This window comes from Rutidosis leptorrhynchoides, chromosome 4 (genome assembly GCF_046630445.1).
Source record: "Rutidosis leptorrhynchoides isolate AG116_Rl617_1_P2 chromosome 4, CSIRO_AGI_Rlap_v1, whole genome shotgun sequence".
NCBI classification, from domain to species: Eukaryota; Viridiplantae; Streptophyta; class Magnoliopsida; order Asterales; family Asteraceae; genus Rutidosis; species Rutidosis leptorrhynchoides.
In genome coordinates this window covers 16621351-16637932 of record NC_092336.1, presented here as the reverse complement: position 1 = coordinate 16637932, position 16582 = coordinate 16621351, and positions in this window count along the sequence as shown.

Here is a 16582-nt window from a genome sequence, read left to right as displayed (position 1 = left end):
TGTGTTGAGAGAGAATTAGAAAGAGAATTGGAAGTGAAATGGAGTGAATGATGAGTGGTAATTGGTGAGTGGTGAGTGGGGTTAAAAGGAGTTCTAGTTAGTTGACTAGCTCATGGTAGAAGTTAAAATTGATTAGTCATACATGACATAATCAAGAGTGGAATCCCATGCTAGTTCCTATTGGTATATACCCATAGTAAGTACGTTTTGAGGCTGTGTATAATACGGGTAAGAATACGACTAGAATTCTTGATGAAAGAAAAGAATGAGAAAGTAACTGTAACCATTTTCGTTAAGTATGAGTGTTTTGATATATGTCTTGAAGTCTTCCAAAAGTATTTTAATACATCTAAATACACTACATGTATATACATTTTAACTGAGTCGTTAAGTCATCGTTAGTCGTTACATGTAAGTGTTGTTTTGAAACCTTTAAGTTAACGATCTCAATTAATGTTGTTAACCCATTATTTATTATATCTAATGAGATGTTAAATTATTATATTATCATGATATTATGATATATTAATATATCTTAATATGATATGTATACATTTAAATGTCGTTACAACGATAATCGTTACATATATGTCTCGTTTCAAAATCCTTAAGTTAGTAGTCTTGTTTATATGTATATAACTCATTGTTAATATACTTATGGAGATACTTACTTATCATAATCTCATGTTAACCATATGTATATCCATATATATATCGTCATGTCGTTTTTACAAGTTTTAACGTTCGTGAATCGCCGGTCAACTCGGGTGGTCAATTGTCTATATGAAACATATTTCAATTAATCAAGTCTTAACAAGTTTGATTGCTTAACATGTTGGAAACATTTAATCATGTAAATATCAATCTCAATTAGGTTCGGGTCACTACAGTACCTACCCGTTAAATAAATTTCGTCCCGAAATTTTAAGCTGTTGAAGGTGTTGACGAATCTTCTGGAAATAGATGCGGGTATTTCTTCTTCATCTGATCTTCACCCTCCCAGGTGAACTCGGGTCCTCTACGAGCATTCCATCGAACCTTAACAATTGGTATCTTGTTTTGCTTAAGTCTTTTAACCTCACGATCCATTATTTCGACGGGTTCTTCGATGAATTGGAGTTTTTCGTTGATTTGGATTTCATCTAACGGAATAGTGAGATCTTCTTTAGCAAAACATTTCTTCAAATTCGAGACGTGGAAAGTGTTATGTACAGCCGCGAGTTGTTGAGGTAACTCAAGTCGGTAAGCTACTGGTCCGACACGATCAATAATCTTGAATGGTCCAATATACCTTGGATTTAATTTCCCTCGTTTACCAAATCGAACAACGCCTTTCCAAGGTGCAACTTTAAGCATGACCATCTCTCCAATTTCAAATTCTATATCTTTTCTTTTAATGTCAGCGTAGCTCTTTTGTCGACTTTGGGCGGTTTTCAACCGTTGTTGAATTTGGATGATCTTCTCGGTAGTTTCTTGTATAATCTCCGGACCCGTAATCTGTCTATCCCCCACTTCACTCCAACAAATCGGAGACCTGCACTTTCTACCATAAAGTGCTTCAAACGGCGCCATCTCAATGCTTGAATGGTAGCTGTTGTTGTAGGAAAATTCTGCTAACGGTAGATGTCGATCCCAACTATTTCCGAAATCAATAACACATGCTCGTAGCATGTCTTCAAGCGTTTGTATCGTCCTTTCGCTCTGCCCATCAGTTTGTGGATGATAGGCAGTACTCATGTCTAGACGAGTTCCTAATGCTTGCTGTAATGTCTGCCAGAACCTTGAAATAAATCTGCCATCCCTATCAGAGATAATAGAGATTGGTATTCCATGTCTGGAGACGACTTCCTTCAAATACAGTCGTGCTAACTTCTCCACCTTGTCATCTTCTCTTATTGGTAGGAAGTGTGCTGATTTGGTGAGATGATCAACTATTACCCAAATAGTATCAAAACCACTTGCAGTCCTTGGCAATTTAGTGATGAAATCCATGGTAATGTTTTCCCATTTCCATTCCGAGATTTCGGGTTGTTGAAGTAGACCTGATGGTTTCTGATGCTCAGCTTTGACCTTAGAACATGTCAAACATTCTCCTATGTATTTAGCAACATCGGCTTTCATACCCGGCCACCAAAAATGTTTCTTGAGATCCTTGTACATCTTCCCCGTTCCAGGATGTATTGAGTATCTGGTTTTATGAGCTTCTCTAAGTACCATTTCTCTCATATCTCCAAATTTTGGTACCCAAATCCTTTCAGCCCTATACCGGGTTCCGTCTTCCCGAATATTAAGATGCTTCTCCGATCCTTTGGGTATTTCATCCTTTAAATTTCCCTCTTTTAAAACTCCTTGTTGCGCCTCCTTTATTTGAGTAGTAATGTTATTATGAATCATTATATTCATAGATTTTACTCGAATGGGTTCTCTGTCCTTCCTGCTCAAGGCATCGGCTACCACATTTGCCTTCCCCGGGTGGTAACGAATCTCAAAGTCGTAATCATTCAATAATTCAATCCACCTACGCTGCCTCATATTCAGTTGTTTCTGATTAAATATGTGTTGAAGACTTTTGTGGTCGGTATATATAATACTTTTGACCCCATATAAGTAGTGCCTCCAAGTCTTTAATGCAAAAACAACCGCACCTAATTCCAAATCATGCGTCGTATAATTTTGTTCGTGAATCTTCAATTGTCTAGACGCATAAGCAATCACCTTCGTTCGTTGCATTAATACACAATCGAGACCTTGCTTTGATGCATCACAATAAATCACAAAGTCATCATTCCCTTCAGGCAATGACAATATAGGTGCCGTAGTTAGCTTTTTCTTTAATAACTGAAACGCTTTCTCTTGTTCATCATTCCATTCAAATTTCTTCCCTTTATGCGTTAATGCAGTCAAGGGTTTTGCTATTCTGGAAAAGTCTTGGATGAACCTTCTGTAGTAACCAGCTAGTCCTAAAAACTGGCGTATGTGTTTCGGGGTTTTCGGGGGTTCCCACTTTTCAACAGTTTCTATCTTTGCCGGATCCACCTTAATACCTTCTTTGTTCACTATGTGACCGAGGAATTGAACTTCTTCCAACCAAAATGCACACTTTGAAAACTTAGCGTACAATTCTTCCTTCCTCAATACTTCTAACACCTTTCTCAAATGTTCACCGTGTTCTTGGTCATTCTTTGAGTAAATAAGTATGTCATCAATGAAAACAATGACAAACTTGTCAAGGTATGGTCCACACACTCGGTTCATAAGGTCCATGAACACAGCTGGTGCATTAGTTAAACCAAACGGCATGACCATAAACTCATAATGACCGTAACGTGTTCTGAAAGCAGTATTTGGAATATCATCTTCTTTCACCCGCATTTGATGATACCCGGAACGTAAGTCAATCTTTGAATAAACAGACGAGCCTTGTAGTTGATCAAATAAGTCGTCGATTCTCGGTAGTGGGTAGCGGTTCTTGATGGTAAGTTTGTTCAACTCTCGGTAGTCGATACACAACCTGAATGTACCATCTTTCTTCTTGACAAACAAAACAGGAGCTCCCCACGGTGATGTGCTTGGTCGAATGAAACCACGCTCTAAAAGTTCTTGTAATTGGCTTTGCAGTTCTTTCATCTCGCTGGGTGCGAGTCTGTAAGGAGCACGAGCTATTGGTGCAGCTCCTGGTACAAGATCTATTTGAAATTCAACGGATCGATGTGGGGGTAATCCCGGTAATTCTTTCGGAAATACATCGGGAAATTCTTTTGCAATGGGAACATCATTGATGCTCTTTTCTCCAGTTTGTACTTTTTCAACGTGTGCTAGAACAGCATAGCAACCTTTTCTTATTAGTTTTTGTGCCTTCAAATTACTAATAAGATGTAGCTTCGTGTTGCCCTTTTCTCCGTACACCATTAAGGGTTTTCCTTTTTCTCGTATAATGCGAATTGCATTTTTGTAACAAACAATCTCTGCTTTCACTTCTTTCAACCAGTCCATACCGATTATCACATCAAAACTCCCTAACTCTACAGGTATCAAATCAATCTTAAAGGTTTCACTAACCAGTTTAATTTCTCGATTCCGACATATATTATCTGCTGAAATTAATTTACCATTTGCTAATTCGAGTAAAAATTTACTATCCAAAGGCGTCAATGGACAACTTAATTTAGCACAAAAATCTCTACTCATATAGCTTCTATCCGCACCCGAATCAAATAAAACGTAAGCAGATTTATTGTCAATAAGAAACGTACCCGTAACAAGCTCCGGGTCTTCCTATGCCTCTGCCGCATTAATATTGAAAACTCTTCCGCGGCCTTGTCCATTCGTGTTCTCCTGGTTCGGGCAATTTCTTATAATGTGGCCCGGTTTTCCACATTTATAACAAACTACATTGGCATAACTTGCTCCGACACTACTTGCTCCGCCATTACTCGTTCCGACACCATTTGTTCCTTTCGTTTTATTAACCCCTGGTCCGTAGACCTCACACTTCGTCGCGCTATGACCATTTCTTTTACACTTGTTGCAAAATTTGGTGCAGAACCCCGAGTGATACTTTTCACACCTTTGGCATAGCTGCTTCTGATTGTTGTTGTTGTTGCGGTTATTATCGTTGTTGGGATGATTGTTGTAGTTGCTGTTGTTGTTGTTGTTGTTGTTGTTGTTGTTGGGCCATTTGTTGTAGTTGCGATTGGTGTTGCGATTGTTGGGATAATTGTTGCGATTATTGTTGTAATTGCTGTTGTTGTTGTATTGGTGATTCTTATCACCGTTTTCCTCCCACTTTCTTTTGACTTGCTTCACATTGGCCTCTTCAGCAGTCTGTTCTTTAATTCTTTCTTCAATCTGGTTCACTAGTTTGTGAGCCATTCTACATGCCTGTTGTATGGAGGCGGGCTCGTGTGAACTTATATCTTCTTGGATTCTTTCCGGTAATCCTTTCACAAACGCGTCGATCTTCTCTTCCTCATCTTCGAATGCTCCCGGACACAATAAGCATAATTCTGTGAATCGTCTTTCGTACGTGGTAATATCAAATCCTTGGGTTCGTAACCCTCTAAGTTCTGTCTTGAGCTTATTGACCTCGGTTCTGGGACGGTACTTCTCGTTCATCAAGTGCTTGAATGCTGACCACGGTAGTGCGTACGCATCGTCTTGTCCCACTTGCTCTAGATAGGTATTCCACCATGTTAACGCAGAACCTGTGAAGGTATGCGTAGCGTACTTTACTTTGTCCTCTTCAGTACACTTACTTATGGCAAACACCGATTCGACCTTCTCGGTCCACCGTTTCAATCCGATCGGTCCTTCGGTTCCATCAAATTCCAAAGGTTTGCAGGCAGTGAATTCTTTGTAGGTGCATCCTACACGATTTCCTGTACTGCTAGATCCAAGGTTATTGTTGGTATGTAGTGCAGCCTGTACTGCGGCTATGTTTGAAGCTAGAAAAGTACGGAATTCCTCTTCATTCATATTCACGGTGTGTCGAGTAGTCGGTGCCATTTCCTTCAAAATAGTCAAATGGAACAAGTTAATCATACAGAATATTAAGAGTAGTTAATAGTATTTCGTAGCATAATATGAACTCATTTATAAAAGCTTTTTCTTCATATTAGCGTTTTATAAATTTAAATTCGGGTAGTACCTACCCGTTAAGTTCATACTTAGTAGCTAATATACAATTCAACTACTACAATTCTATATGAAAAACTGATTATAATAATATTTCGCGTTCAAACTTTTACACAATATTTTACAAACTTACAATACCGCTTATTTTACATATAGCATGAAATATAGCACACAATAAATTTGATACAAGATGGTTGTGAAGATAATTCTAGCTAGTACACAAGTCGTTCAGCAAAGTCAATAAAGACACGTAATTCATACGTCCAGAAACAAGTCATGCATTCTGGTTTTACTAGGATTACTTCCCATCCTTGGTCTTGTGGAACATAACCGTTATGGCCGTTGATAAGACAGCGTGTTGTAACGTCGTCAAAGGGACGAGGGTTACGTAATGCTCAACAGTCCCGTAACAATCTAAAAACCTCATTTCTTACCCCAATTACCGACTCCGTCACTTGTGGGAACGTTTTGTTTAATAGTTGTAGCCCGATGTTCTTGTTCTCACTTTGGTGAGAAGCGAACATTACTAATCCGTAAGCATAACATGCTTCTTTATGTTGCATGTTAGCCGCTTTTTCTAAATCACGAAGTCCAATATTCGGATATATTGAGTCAAAATAATTTCTTAACCCATTGCGTAAAATAGCATTTGGGTTCCCCGCAATATATGCGTCAAAGTAAACACATCGTAACTTATGGATTTCCCAATGTGATATTCCCCATTTTCGAACGAAAGCCTTTTATAAACCAAGGCATTCTTGGAATGTTCTTCGAATGTCTTACAAACTGATCTCGCCTTAAATAGTTGTGCCGAAGAATTCTGACCGACTCTAGACAAGATTTCATCAATCATGTCTCCGGGTAGGTCTCTTAAAATATTGGGTTGTCTATCCATTTTGTGTTTTTATACTGTAAAATAGACAAGAGTTAGATTCATAAAAAAAAATACTTATTAATACAAGCAATTTTTACATATATCATAAAGCATAAGCACACTATATTACTTATATTACACCACATGAATACAACTATCTTATTCCGACTCGCTTGTTTATTCTTCTTCGGTTTTGGTTCATTTTGCCAAGTTTCTAGGGATATATGATGTTCCCCTAATACGATCCGTCGTTATCCACATTGGTTTAGAAAAACCTGGTGGTTTAGAGGTTCCCGGGTCATTGTTACAACTTAAGGACTTCGGGGGTTGACGATACATATAAAGTTCATCGGGGTTGGAATTAGATTTCTATATTTTTATGCCCTTTCCCTTATTATTTTCTTTTACCTTTTTAAATTCAGTTGGGGTAATTTCTATAACATCATCGGAATTCTCGTCGGAATCCGATTCATCGGAGAATTGGTAATCCTCCCAATATTTTGTTTCCTTGGCGGAAACACCATTGACCATAATTAACCTTGGTCGGTTGGTTGAGGATTTTCTTTTACTTAACCGTTTTATTATTTACCCCACCGGTTCTATTTCTTCTTCCGGTTCCGATTCTTCTTCCGGTTCCGACTCTTCTTCCGGTTCCTCTTCGGGAACTTGTGAATCAGTCCATGAATCATTCCAATTTACATTTGACTCTTCATTATTATTAGGTGAGTCAATGGGACTTGTTCTAGAGGTAGACATCTATCACATAATATCAAACGCGTTAAGAGATTAATATATCACATAATATTCACATGTTAAAAATATATAGTTTCCAACAAAATTTGTTAAGCAATCATTTTTCAAGTAAACACGATCGAAGTCCAGACTCACTAATGCATCCTGACAAACTAGATAAGACACACTAATGCAAAATTCTGGTTCTCTAAGACCAACGCTCTGATACCAACTGAAATATCCCGTTCTTATTGATTAAAAATGTTCCATATTAATTGATTTCGTTGCGAGGTTTTGACCTCTATATGAGATGTTTTTCAAAGACTGCATTCATTTTTAAAACAAACCATAACCTTTATTTCATAAATAAAGGTTTAAAAAGCTTTACGTAGATTATCAAATAATGATAATCTAAAATATCCTGTTTACACACGACCATTACATAATGGTTTACAATACAAATATGTTACATCGAAATCAGTTTCTTGAATGCAGTTTTTACACAATATCATACAAACATGGACTCCAAATCTTGTCCTTAATTTAGTATGCAACAGCGGAAGCTCTTAATATTCACCTGAGAATAAACATGCTTTAAACGTCAACAAAAATGTTGGTGAGTTATAGGTTTAACCTATATATATCAAATCGTAACAATAGACCACAAGATTTCATATTTCAATACACATCCCATACATAGAGATAAAAATCATTCATATGGTGAACACCTGGTAACCGACATTAACAAGATGCATATATAAGAATATCCCCATCATTCCGGGACACCCTTCGGATATGATATAAATTTCGAAGTACTAAAGCATCCGGTACTTTGGATGGGGTTTGTTAGGCCCAATAGATCTATCTTTAGGATTCGCGTCAATTAGGGTGTCTGTTCCCTAATTCTTAGATTACCAGACTTAATAAAAAGGGGCATATTCGATTTCGATAATTCAACCATAGAATGTAGTTTCACGTACTTGTGTCTATTTTGTAAATCATTTATAAAACCTGCATGTATTCTCATCCCAAAAATATTAGATTTTAAAAGTGGGACTATAACTCACTTTCACAGATTTTTACTTCGCCGGGAAGTAAAACTTGGCCACTGGTTGATTCACGAACCTATAACAATATATACATATATATCAAAGTATGTTCAAAATATATTTACAACACTTTTAATATATTTTGATGTTTTAAGTTTATTAAGTCAGCTGTCCTCGTTAATAACCTACAACTAGTTGTCCACAGTTAGATGTACAGAAATAAATCGATAAATATTATCTTGAATCAATCCACGACCCAGTGTATACGTATCTCAGTATTGATCACAACTCAAACTATATATATTTTGGAATCAACCTCAACCCTGTATAGCTAACTCCAACATTCACATATAGAGTGTCTATGGTTGTTCCGAAATATATATAGATGTGTCGACATGATAGGTCGAAACATTTTATACGTGTCTATGGTATCTCAAGATTACATAATATACAATACAAGTTGATTAAGTTATGGTTGGAATAGATTTGTTACCAATTTTCACGTAGCTAAAATGAGAAAAATTATCCAATCTTGTTTTACCCATAACTTCTTCATTTTAAATCCGTTTTGAGTGAATCAAATTGCTATGGTTTCATATTGAACTCTATTTTATGAATCTAAATAGAAAAAGTATAGGTTTATAGTCAGAAAAATAAGTTACAAGTCGTTTTTGTAAAGGTAGTCATTTCAGTCGAAAGAACGACGTCTAGATGACCATTTTAGAAAACATACTTCCACTTTGAGTTTAACCATAATTTTTGGATATAGTTTCATGTTCATAATAAAAATCATTTTCTCAGAATAACAACTTTTAAATCAAAGTTTATCATAGTTTTTAATTAACTAACCCAAAATAGCCCGCGGTGTTACTATGACGGCGTAAATCCGGTTTTACGGTGTTTTTCGTGTTTCCAGGTTTTAAATCATTAAGTTAGCATATCATATAGATATAGAACATGTGTTTAGTTAATTTTAAAAGTCAAGTTAGAAGGATTAACTTTTGTTTGCGAACAAGTTTAGAATTAACTAAACTATGTTCTAGTGATTACGAGTTTAAACCTTCGAATAAGATAGTTTTATATATATGAATCGAATGATGTTATGAACATCATTACTATCTCAAGTTTAGTGGGTAAACCTACTGGAAGTGACAAGAAATGATCTAGCTTCAAAGGATCTTGGATGGCTTGAAAGTTCTTGAAGTAGGATCATGACACAAAAACAAGTTCAAGTAAGATTTTTACTCGAATTAAGATAGTTTATAGTTATAGAAATTGAATCAAAGTTTGAATATGAATATTACCTTGAATAAGAAAGATAACCTACTGTATATAACAAAGGTTTCTTGATCTTAGATGATTACTTGGAATGGATTAGAAAGCTTGGAAGTAAATTAGTAAACTTGAAGGGATTTTTGAAGTGTTCTTGAAGTGTTCTTCCTATGATGATTATAGCTTGATTCTTGAAGTGATTTTTGATGAAGATGATGATTAACTACTGAAAAAATACGTTCATAATAGTGTGTGTGTGTTGAGAGAGAATTAGAAAGAGAATTGGAAGTGAAATGGAGTGAATGATGAGTGGTAATTGGTGAGTGGTGAGTGGGGTTAAAAGGAGTTCTAGTTAGTTGACTAGCTCATGGTAGAAGTTAAAATTGATTAGTCATACATGACATAATCAAGAGTGGAATCCCATGCTAGTTCCTATTGGTATATACCCATAGTAAGTACGTTTTGAGGCTGTGTATAATACGGGTAAGAATACGACTAGAATTCTTGATGAAAGAAAAGAATGAGAAAGTAACTGTAACCATTTTCGTTAAGTATGAGTGTTTTGATATATGTCTTGAAGTCTTCCAAAAGTATTTTAATACATCTAAATACACTACATGTATATACATTTTAACTGAGTCGTTAAGTCATCGTTAGTCGTTACATGTAAGTGTTGTTTTGAAACCTTTAAGTTAACGATCTCAATTAATGTTGTTAACCCATTGTTTATTATATCTAATGAGATGTTAAATTATTATATTATCATGATATTATGATATATTAATATATCTTAATATGATATGTATACATTTAAATGTCGTTACAACGATAATCGTTACATATATGTCTCGTTTCAAAATCCTTAAGTTAGTAGTCTTGTTTATATGTATATAACTCATTGTTAATATACTTATGGAGATAATTACTTATCATAATCTCATGTTAACCATATGTATATCCATATATATATATCGTCATGTCGTTTTTACAAGTTTTAACGTTCGTGAATAGCCGGTCAACTCGGGTGGTCAATTGTCTATATGAAACATATTTCAATTAATCAAGTCTTAACAAGTTTGATTGCTTAACATGTTGGAAACATTTAATCATGTAAATATCAATCTCAATTAATATATATAAACATGGAAAAGTTCGGGTCACTACAAGTAGCGCACCCACAAGCTAATGGCTTATGCGAAGTAACCAACCGTGATATAGTAAGCGGTATTAAAAAGAGGTTATGCGAAAAGCGAACTGGTTGGGTAGATGAATTACCCAATGTGTTGTGGACACATCGCACAACTTTCAAAAAGAGCACATGGGAAACACCTTTTAGTTTGGTATATGGTTCTGAGGCAGTAATTCCCGCAGAAATTCTGGTACCAATGCACAGAATAGTTAACTTTGAGGAAGAAGCGAATGATGCTGTGTTGAGCGAAAACCTGAATTTCATTGAAGAGCGGAGGTTAATGGCTTCTATCAGAGAAGCGAATAATAAGCAGCAAATTGCTAAGTATTATAACAAAAGAGTGCGTGCTTTGTCTTTCGCCATAGGCGAATGGGTACTGCGAAATAATGAAGCAAGCAGAGCAGAAAAGCTTGGCAAATTGGGTCCTAATTGGGAAGGCCCTTATCAAATTGTGGCAATTAATACGGCAGGTTCATATAAACTCGCGGATATAGAAGGGCGAATTTTACCTAATGCGTGGCATGCTGTTTTATTAAAGCGATATTATGCATAGCTTTGCGAAAACTATCGAGGATATATGTACAAAGTGTGAAATTGGGTTCAAGGCATATGGCTGATATACTTATTAGGTGTTTTTGTTTTTTATTTTTTGCAAGTCTTGATCACGCTTGTAGGAATTTTAAAATAAACACTTGTAAAAGTATGCGAAAAGTTTATCTGTGAAATGCGAATGATTATGAAATGTTTTACAGTTTGTTTCACAAGTGTTTTGATAGCAAAGTGATGAAATTGCCCACTTTTGCATGTAAATTATTGCGAAAGGAATTTTATATCCTAAGTATTTGATTTTGCCAATACTTAGATGCTTTGAAATGCTAATTAATGGCCTAAGGATCGTTTCGGCGGACTTAGAAGATTCATAACGTATAAATTTATACGCATACAGATTGTTTCGCAAAAGTACGCATTTATTATGTGCACAATAATAAAAGTTGGAAATTGCAAAGGACAAGTTTGTGTTATGAATAGTATTAATAACATCGCTATATAAATAAAGAGTACTCGCAAATAAATATGAAAAAGTGAAATTTCATTGATAACGGCGCAGAGATAGCTGCGCGATAATTTCTACAACATTTTATTCTAGCTTAGATAAGTCAAGTTCAAAGATGTCTTTTAATGTAGCATCATCTCGTTGACTTATTGCAGTAACTTTGTCGATTGGAATATCCGCTAAGCTTGCTTGTGCAATAGCAGCTACCTCACGCGCTTCGGCAAGTGACCAAACGCGATCTCCAATGGCGGGAGGTAGTGGATCTGGTATGGTGCAATGTGGAGCAATTTCATCCAGAAACTCTACTCTCTCGCGTAGTCGTATAGCAGCTGCGTAAGTAGAAAACTGAACATTCAGGGGACGCGAATTGAGAACCTTTTTAGCAAACTCCGGTAAGTGTTTGCGAAGTTGGGTGAACTCAATTTTCGCGGAGGATGCGGAAGCCAGAGCATTGTCTCGCTCCGCAGTAAGCTTTGAAACCTCCTCTTGTAGTGAGGAGATTGTAGTTTGAAGGTTGTTTTGTTTGTCAGCTGTAGTAGACACTTGTAGCTTCAATTCATCTACCGCGGTTTTGGCCGCGGTGAGCTCATAGGAGAGATCAATATAGCGTTTCTCGCTGTTTTCAGCTTTGATCCTCTCAGCATTGTACTTCTGCTGTTCGGCTTCAAGAACATTGAAAAATTGTTCTTGACGGCATATCACATCGTATGCCGAGTTGAAACACATATAAAAGTTTTGAACAAAACTGTTGTGCGCATCAAGCGCAGAGAGCTTAGAAAATTCGCGGCGAAGCTCGCCTGGAATGGCCAACTTCATCTGTTGATGCTGGTCAAGTGCAGCAGCAGTAGAGGCATAAGTATACCCCGATAGGCCATCAATCCGCACCCCATACGAGTCTGGAGGAGCGCGGAATAGCTCTGTAATCTGCTCCATGGACTGTGGGCTCGGGTAGCGTAGATTGAATGGTGAGCCTCCTATAAACCAAATCAAGTATTATAGCAGTGGAATGTACGGTAAACAAGGTCATACATATGAGTAAAAGTACGCAATATGCCAGTTTGTTTCTCCCCTTCATAATCTGATGAAATTGGATTATCGACCAGGGGATAGCTTTGTTTGATCTTCTTGCTCTGAGATGATGGTGGAGTTTGAAGTGGTCGTTTTTCGGAACTTGGCTGTGATGATGGTGACTTCGACGTCAAATCAACGACAGGAATCGCCTGTTTTTCCTGCTTGATTTGGCTGCCGGAGGAAGCTGTTGATTTAGACTCCGAACTGGTTAGTAGTTTCGTAATAAGAGCCTTGGGATCTACCTTTCTATCAACTTCGTCAATCTTCATTTTTAATTAAGAAGGAGAACCGGTGGTTAAGAATTCGTAAAGGTTAATTGCGAATTTTTGTAATTGCGAAGTATGTTAGACGAAGCGAGTGAGACCTTGGTGGTTATGCATCATGATATATATAGGGGAAATAAGGGTGGCAATTGATTGTGTTAATTATCCGTTGTGATAACTCAAACGGTAATATTTGAGACAACGGGTGAAAACGGTAACTAAGCTAAAGTGAAAGCGAAAATAGCTAAATGCGAATAGCGGTTATGTTAAATGAGGAATTTTAGAGTTTATCATGATACATCTGCTTCGCAAAATGAATCATAATAAACTGGGGGGACTTGATCATATACATAGCATTGTATATTTATATTTTATTTGCTAAAGGCCAAAAGCAGAATTACGCGAACTCTAAAGCTAAGCTATGCAATATTCGCTGAAAATAAAGTACAGCAGTCATGTTTCCGTGTAAATAAGGGACTGCGGTTTAATCCTCTAAGTTTTTGCGGACGGTTAGGTGATTCGCAGACATCGGATATCTCGAATACTATAAATAGGGAGCCTGGCCTCTCATTTATGGGTTGTTGATTCTCTGCCATTTGCCCGAGCCTTTGTGATTTTCACTTGTGACTTTGCCCAAGGAATTTCCACATTGAGTTAAGGTGAATTATGCTAATTGACAATCAAGACCGGGTCGGGGTGGTTGATCACTTGATAGTTAAAGTGAAAGACGATCATCGGGGCCCAAAATAATCATTAAACACTCCATCCTCCATCATAATCTTATTGCACTCAATCCGTAATTAAGTAACATCATTAATTAAGGATTGATCAGCGATCTGGTAAGCCCTACCACAATTTCAAGGTCCATTTGTACCTATCACCAGTAATCAACTGCAATAAAACGAAGTAGCAGCAGTTCCCAGTATGTTTTCGTTAGTTTTGTTGGATAATTTGCAAAATTTTAAAACTGATTAAGAACAATCACATAATTCAGTTTATGTTGATCACCCATATACGCATTAATGCATTTGAAGTTCTTTTTAGAACAATCACAGATATAGTTAAACTAATCTCATGTTTCAGATTGTATAAGTAAATGAAAATCGATGAACAATATTCGCTCGAGAAACAGATTCTGTAGTGTGGTCTCTAATTGAAACACTCATTGATGAAGGCATATCAGGTCAAATAATGACAGCATAACGTTAATTGCTGCCGTAACAGAATAGCATTTAAAATTTGTAATAAGAATGTAAAGAACCAATTTTACTGATTTTTCTCTCTTTTTTGTGGCATTATATAACTTAACAACAGGGGATAAAGAGCACGAAGAAACAACTAAATATCTTCAAAAAAAATTTCCATATACACGTATTCCATAGCAAAATGCATATAAAACTTAGAAAAGTAATAGCTGAAATTGATACTCGAGTTACCGTATCAGAGGACCAAAATAGCTGATAGTCAACTGGCAAGACTTAAACCTGCAAAAAAACGATGATAACAAAATAATAAGATGAAGGCAGAAAAAATCTTTTTTCTGAATGTGGTTACAATCGGTTGATAAATTAACGATAACTGGGTATCCGAATGAAATCCAACAAATAAAGATACTCAATACTAAATTAATAAAAATCTACAGTTCAAACAATGAAGATAATGGCGGCGGTGGCCATAAGGATTATAACAACGACAACTGAAAAAAAAACTTGTTGGGTACCAAATATCACTCGCACCGTAAAAACCAACCGATTATAACCTAATCTGTCTTCCACACTCCAAAATCCCAAACATAAAGCCACAATCCCCTAAGTCCTCATAAGTCGGAGTAATACCTGATGAGCAAACAAATAAAAATACGTTAAAAACACCTAAAAGAAAACAAACTATGACAGCGATAATAGGAAACTCAGACTAAATACACGACAAAAACATTGAGAATACCTTCAGAATTTAATACCCCAACATCATTATCAAGAAGAGACCGGCATATTTAATCATTGCTAACACATAATTACATTAAAAAGTCGAAACCTAACATTGTTGTTTAAAAAAACATAACATAAATAGAGATCAACATCTGCAGGATATATGAAAAACAAAAGCAGCAAAACAGTATTTGACCATTGTCTTAAAACCTAGTCAAAAATCTCCATTTGGTAATATGTTATGGGTCTGTGAAACGCCCGCGCACAGATTCCTGCACCAAATAATTCTAAGTCAGCAGCTTTTTATGAAAAATCACTACATAAAAGCACCATAACACCAATCAGCGTAACTGTTTATAAGAATACAAACCCACTTATAGCTAATGTGGATGATTAAAACCCATCTAATACGCAACTCAGTGTAATTATTTTGTTTTTCTGTTAACAAAATGTCACACAAACTAAAAGTTACCAATTTTGACCCAAACCAATTTTTTATGTACTCACCCAACCCATATTGCATCCTCGAACTCAGATGGTGTGTTAATATTAGAAATAATGGTGTGTTAATATTGTAAAAACAAAATAAAAACAAAGTTGTAACCCACAATATCACTACAAAGCAAAACTTTCTACTCACTTTTCAAGTCGAGTTTCCCACAACCTAATCTATGATTCTAATCTCTAAACGTGTTAATGAATTATATAGAGAACGAAATTCGTTTGCTTTATTGTAAGTTGAATCTGCTTCAATTTAACAGGGCATAATTTATCTGCATACAACAAATAATAATCAATAACTTAATTTTATTCTTATATGTCACAATCATTTAACTTTTCAATATTAAAACTAACAACATCTAAATTAAATTGAAATATATTGGGTACATTTCAAAGATCGGTAATACAAATACAAATTCCAAATTATTATATGATGATATGGTGATCTAAAAGCAATAGAAATATCATACAAGCTGATGGTGATCAGACATATTCTATTTCTCAAATTTATTTCAATAAACAAATAATTCCTAACAACTAATTATATTATTACATTCAAAATCTCATATTACAAGTAACACATAAGTGTTTGGTGATTAATTACTAACCTTTTTTCGACTTTCTTGGAAGACTCTGCCCATTTAGCTCTCTTCCTAGTTAACTACAATAAAATCAAATCCAAGAAATGTTAGATAAGAAACAATTAATGAAATTACAATATGTTAAACGTCAATGACGAACTAAATAAATAGTATTGGTTGAAGATTAATAATCCATATATATGAACTTTAATTGGGAGTGTAAAACAACCCATATGTTTTCTTGTATCATCAGATAGCAGAAACTCCAAAACATGTTTATAATCAGTCCATGATAAGATCATCAATTATAACAAAAAATGGTAAAAATATTCCTATATCAATATCAAATACGTATGAACAGCAAAATAATAATCAAATATCAATATCAAATTGAAAAATTTGAATATTAATCGAAACTGATAAATCAGTCTGCT